Source organism: Gekko japonicus, unplaced genomic scaffold (genome assembly GCF_001447785.1).
Source record: "Gekko japonicus isolate JY-2015 unplaced genomic scaffold, Gekko_japonicus_V1.1 scaffold898, whole genome shotgun sequence".
NCBI lineage: Eukaryota > Metazoa > Chordata > Lepidosauria > Squamata > Gekkonidae > Gekko > Gekko japonicus.
This window is the reverse complement of record NW_015160238.1, coordinates 540,521-546,520: the sequence shown is the minus strand read 5'-3', so window position 1 is coordinate 546,520 and position 6,000 is coordinate 540,521.

Below are 6,000 nucleotides of genomic sequence, written 5' to 3'. Positions count from 1 at the left end.
CAGTACTTGGCTTGTGTGTGTATGTGTATGTCTTTTGGGTTGGATCAACATGGCTACCCACAACCAGAGGTCATTTCGGGGGGAACGCGGGGGATCGCAGTTCCCCCGGGTGAGGTATGGGGGGCGGGGCACATGATGAAGCCCCGCCCCTGCTTCCGGCCGCCCCGCTTCCGGCCCTCATTCAGTCAGGAGGAGGCAGGAGAAGAGGGAGGGTAAGTTGCTCCCTCCCTGCCTGCCTGAGGCCAGGGAGGGCCTTCACGGGGCTTCCTTGCACTCCTGCCGGCCTTGCAGGTCCACCGCCGGGCCCCTCATCGGGCTCGGCAGTGGAGCTGCAAGGCCGGCGGCGGCCAGGACCGTTGGGGGTGGGGTGTGTGGCCTTATGACACACTTCCGGTGATGTCAGGGGGTGTGGCATATGCTAATGAGTTATGCTAATGAGTCCCCCTAGCTCTTTTTCTCCAAAATGCCCCCTGCCCACAACCTCAGATTTCAAAGCAGGTCTCTGTTTCCAGATATGCAGCATCCTTGTGCTTTATTTAGATGAATAATATACATTGTTAGGTTCCATTACTGATTTGTCTTCCCTTCTAAACTGACTGATTCTTTTACCCACTCCATTCATAGTGCTGGTCATTGTTGATTGTCTGTTGGGCTTTATTTGGGTTCTATGGTTTATTTATTGGCTTACAAAGGGTTTGAAAAACATTCTCAGTCCTCTTAATTGCTGAGGTTTTTAAAAAAATTAATGCCAGTCCATTTGCCTCTTTATTTACTTTGCTTTTTTGGTGTGTTTTAATCTGCCTCCAGAGTATCTTTTTTAAAAAAAAACACATTTGTATTGCGTTTCTAAAACTACAATGCTACAGGGTCGGGGGATGGGAACAGCCTAAAACTAGAGTACCAAGGATCATTATTACAAAAGTTTGAAGTTGTTGATACATCTCTTTTGTCAGAATAGTAAAGCGTGATAGATAATACTGTGGAAATATAAAAGGCAAACAATCACAGACATAATTTAAAAGTTTTACGTTATCAATAAACGCTATAATATATCATTAGTTTGGAGTTATGCACTAAGAATAAACATCAGTCTATCAAAATTAAGCTATTTTGCATTTTCTTCTCCTCCTGTCAAAGTCCAAATTAATTTTTAAATGCTTTGTGGGTAGCAACCCCTAATTCTGCTTCCAAAGTCAAAGGGTTTTGCCAGACTAATCGCATTGATATCAGAGTCTTTCCCATCATTCTCTATCTTCTTCTTCTGCATCTTTATTCTCCTCCCCTTTCTCAGTTCCCTCTTCTGCTTTCTGTTGTTGCTTCAGGAACATCTGCTTTATTTCTTTCTCGCTGAAATTTTAAGTTCCTTTTGCAACGTATACAGCTTGTCGCTAAGGTGGTCATCTGGTCCAGTAGAGGGCATAAAGCTGCAGCAATTGGTTTGGGAAAGTGTATGGTTGTTTCCGGTCGGATAGCCGGTGATGATGTGCTGGCCGTTCCTGTTATAAGTTTCATTTTTGACGCAATTTATTCTGCTCGCTGAGTCATTGTTTACAGAAGAGGGGAAAAAATTAATTCTCTGTAAGTCTGGTGATTTATCGCTTTCTTGCTGGCCCGCCACACACTCCGCCGTAATCTGCTTCCTTCAAACCGCCCTTTCCGCCTCTCACTTTAAATTCAGTCTTTTCAGGATCGGGCATTCCCCTCCCCCTTCCACTTGTTTGGGGCTTTGGGATGGCTTTGCTGCTAACATTTTATTGATTGTTTGCTGGGTCATATCTTCACTCATGTTTGTACTTGCATTCATTGTGTATGTAGAGAGGATCGTTCCTTGGAATCCTTGTGCACTCTGTCCAGTGTGCGCCTCTTGGTGCCATGCTGTGCCGCGGAGGTGCCATGCCGTGCCGCGGAGGCCTTTAGGGGCAAAAAGGTGCCTCAATCCTTTGGCTTCCGCCTTGGGAGAGGCACCTCTCACCCCCCAGGCTGCGGCCCCTCAGGGGGCCTGGGGGGTCCAAGATCAACTCGGGACCCCCCCCCATCAGCATGTTTGCAGGGCACTCACATCGGAGCTACAATAGAGCACGCCCGCTTGCGAGTAGCTGAAAACCGGAAGTCCTGCCTCCAGAGTATCAATAAGTAAATATATCTGTGTGTAAATCCCCTCTTCGGGACTGTTTCCCCATTTATTTCACAAAGTGGTACCTCTTTTACTGTATAATAGAAGACCCCTGGATGTCTCAGAATAGGCTGGGGGTGTCCACACCCACCCCACTCTGCCATGCCACCAGTCAGCACTGGTGGCTGTTGCCATCTACCCCATGAGGGCTGAGGCACTAGTCACTAGGCCTCAACTAGCACATGAGTCAGGCTTTCTTCTCCCCCCCCCCACCACGCACACACTGCTTGTGTAAAAATCAGACATTCTAGCCAATGTAGAACAGCCATCTGGATGTTTCATGATATATGCTTTTGGCTACAGAGATTCCAGTTCCCCCTTGGTCCTCCAGCACTACTAACTCCTCCAGCTTTCATCAGTGGTTACATTACCTCACAACCTGAGGAGATCTCCCCCCCCCGCCACCTCTCCACTCTCCTCTCCTCCCTCATGGGTGATCTAAAAACCTGGCCAGGTAAATTTCCATATTAGCAGTTAATCTCTTTGTTTCCTTCCAGTTGGGGTCAGTCATCATTTCCATGACTTATTCTCTTGAATATCCTTGGTAATGAAGGAGGGCTTTGGCATAAAGTTTTCAGACATTTTATACTTGTGGTTCTCTTATATAATATTGTTCTTCAGCTTGGAAGTCCATCACTATGGAAGCAGAGAGAGAGAGAGAGAGAGAGAGAGAGAGAGCGCTTCTGAATATTTGTTGCAGTTCCCAATAAAACTGTTCTTATGTTTTTGCCCTCACAGGATAGTAAAGAAATGTCTCTCCTACCCCAATATAAGGAACAAAATGAAAGTGATCTGTGCTTGCCAGTGAGGGAAGAAGGAGGACAAGGTTGAAGTTCAGAGTTGAGAAGTTCAATCAATTGCAATTCATACATGTTTCTAAACCCAAACAGAAACTTGAGATGCTGTTTGTATCAGTAATGACTTAACTTTTGGCAGATGCAAACCCCTGCCCCCTCTCTTTTCCTGCTCTTAGTGTCCGTTTAAAGAACAGAAACTATTCCAAAGTCCTTTCTTTTGCTGCTGTATGCAGACATCTACTATTCTTTGCACTTTCTTTAAGGTTTAACAAACGCACCATCTAGAAGATCAGAGGTCTGAGAGACTGCCCTGAACTGCATCCACACATCACTGGATATTGCATTCTCATTGCACTATAGCAATTATTTGCAACTGAATTTCCCTGTGTGGAAAAGCCATTCCGGTTGCAGATGATCGCTATAGCATAATAGCAGTGCAATATCTAAAGGTATCTGGATGCAACCCTGGTTATTACATTTTCCACTTCTCCTGAAACATCCTGTAATCACTGTTTGTTACTCCTGAACCCCATATTATTTCAAACAAACATGAACAATGCTACGGTTAGGGTTGTCCGCTTTGGGTTGAGAAACTCCTAGAGGTTTGAGGGTAGAGCCTGGGAAGAGGTGTGTTTGGGAGGGGAGAGAGCTTGGCACAGATGTCATAGATTCCATCTTCTAAAGCTGCCATTTTCTCTAGAGGAACTGGTTTCTACAGTCTGAAGACCTGCTGTAGTGCCAGATCTCCAGGCCCCACCTGGATGTTGGCAACCATAGGAGGCCAGACTGATGCAGTCGTTAGTGTCGGCCGAGGGTCTAGGAAATGGAGGTTCAAATCACTACTCTTCCATGGAGAGTTATGGCGTCTCTTTGGGCCAGTCACATCCTCTAGGCCTAACCTCACAGAACAAAATTTGAATCCAATGGCACCTTTAAGACCAACAAAGTTGGTCCATGTTGAGAAGAAATCTCCTCAGTAGATGAAAGGGGGGGAACTCAAGTATCAGCGGGTGGGATTCTAAAGCACACGGAATGGTCCTGCCAGGCCCGTGCGGGTTCTCGGGTCGCGACTCCCGAGAACGCAGTAAGAATCACCTGCGGTACTTAAGTTGCAAGGTGAGGGAAAGATGGGTTAACCAGAGAAACAAAGGTTGTGTTTCTCTTTTTAAAACCTAGTTTTTGGGTTTGGCTTAAGGCCAATAAACCCCTAGAATCCGTCCCCTTTACTATGCTATAGGTTAAAAGGGTTGTGACGTCCTACCTAGGAGAAGGGGCAATATTCAAATGCTCTATCCTAACTTCAAAGCGGGGCCATGTGGCAAGGTGTCAAAGTTATATCTCCATGGCAACTTTTGACTTGCAGAGATGTGCCTGGTCCATGAAGGCAATAAAGGACGTGTTCTTTGTGATGCCAAACCAGATAGGAAGATGGGCTATGCGTTTTCCCACAGATCAGCAATGGTGGGGAAACCTGTTGTTCTTCCAAGTTTCCAAACTGAGCATAATGGCGTTTGTCTTCTTTGTCCTGAGGCACGCTGGGAAGGTGCAGGGAAGCACGTGTTCTTTAGCACAGGCAACACAAGCCTTGCTCATCCAGATGCAAGCATGAGATGCAAAACAAGCCATACAAACACAGCAATCCCCTTATCCCATACGCACAAATGTAAAGACATTCAACAGACATATAGCATTAGCACAGTACAAACAATGCAGTTACAAGCACACATGGTTACACTGGGACCTTCCGCATGCCAAGCAGATGCTCTGCCACTGAGCCACAGCCCTTCCCTCTTTAGAATGACTAGGGCCCTGGTCACACGGGCTGGAAAATGCGGGGGGGCGTGGCTGTTTGCCCCGGGGCAAACTAATGCGCGACTGCGAGAGCAGACGTCTGGTTGAGGTCCCGTCGAGGTCCCGTGACTAGGGGGGAGGTGCCGATCACACCACAGGCAAAGAAGCGGGGCGGGGCGGCAAATGGGGTTGTTTTGGTTTTTTAACTTTTTTAAACTGAAGTGTGCGCATGCTCCGTTGGGTGCTTGTGCGCATCCGTGGAGCCTTGGGGGGGGGAATGACCTGTTTGTGAGGGGACATGGGCGGGCGCTGGATGCCACCAGAAATGCGATCAGACGCCCGCCCTTGCCTCGCGGTTTCCGGAAACTAGTACCTCCGAGGTACTAGTTTTTTGCCACGCATCTTCGGAGGGAAGCCTCGGTTGAGCCAAGAGAGCTCTACGCTTCCTAGATGTGGCAGTAAGATCGCGCCCGGAAAATCTGCCTATCTTCCGTCTCTCTAGCGTGGCTACTGTTCTGTGTGACCGCAGCCTTAGAAATGTAACTGGGATCCTTTATGTGGTCTTAGCTGGGGTGCCCATGGCACTCTAAGAAGCCAAGCTGGCACCTTTGGCAGGGTTATTCCTTTTGGAAGTTTTCATCCTGCTATAATTAGCTTGATTTTCAGGAGAAGCCAGTTATATTAGTGGTGTGGTGTGGGGATTGCTTTTTGCTGTGTTGCACAATAGCTGGTGCTGAGTCTTCCAGCAGCAAGCACAAACTCCCTAAGAAAAACATATCCTCAGCCATCATTTCCTGCCTTTCTTTCTGTTTCTGCTCCATGGAGAAATGCATAACATTTCTTAAGACTTGGCAGTTTTCTTGAAAGATATTAACAGAAAGAGGGGTTTGGAGGAAGGCTGGGGTTGCCTTCCGTTTGTACCAGTATCTTTTATTCATCTTTAAAATTTAAAAAAACCCTCTGATTATTTGACGGTCATCAGAAGGGAGGAGAGAGAGAGAGTGTGTGTGTACATAAAAACTGCAGTCTCACAAACACTGCCTGCCGCTAACTCTAATGTGAGGAGAGCCATGGAGCAGAGTAGCTGCTGTCTGTCTTCATGGGAACTTCAGATTGATAAACAGCCAGCCAGACAAACAACACTTTCCTGGATTGTTGTCAACCTCATAAGGAAAAATTGGGGAAGAGGGAAGGAATGGTTGTGCAGTGGCAAAAGTTGCGCAGCCAACCTCCAAAGAG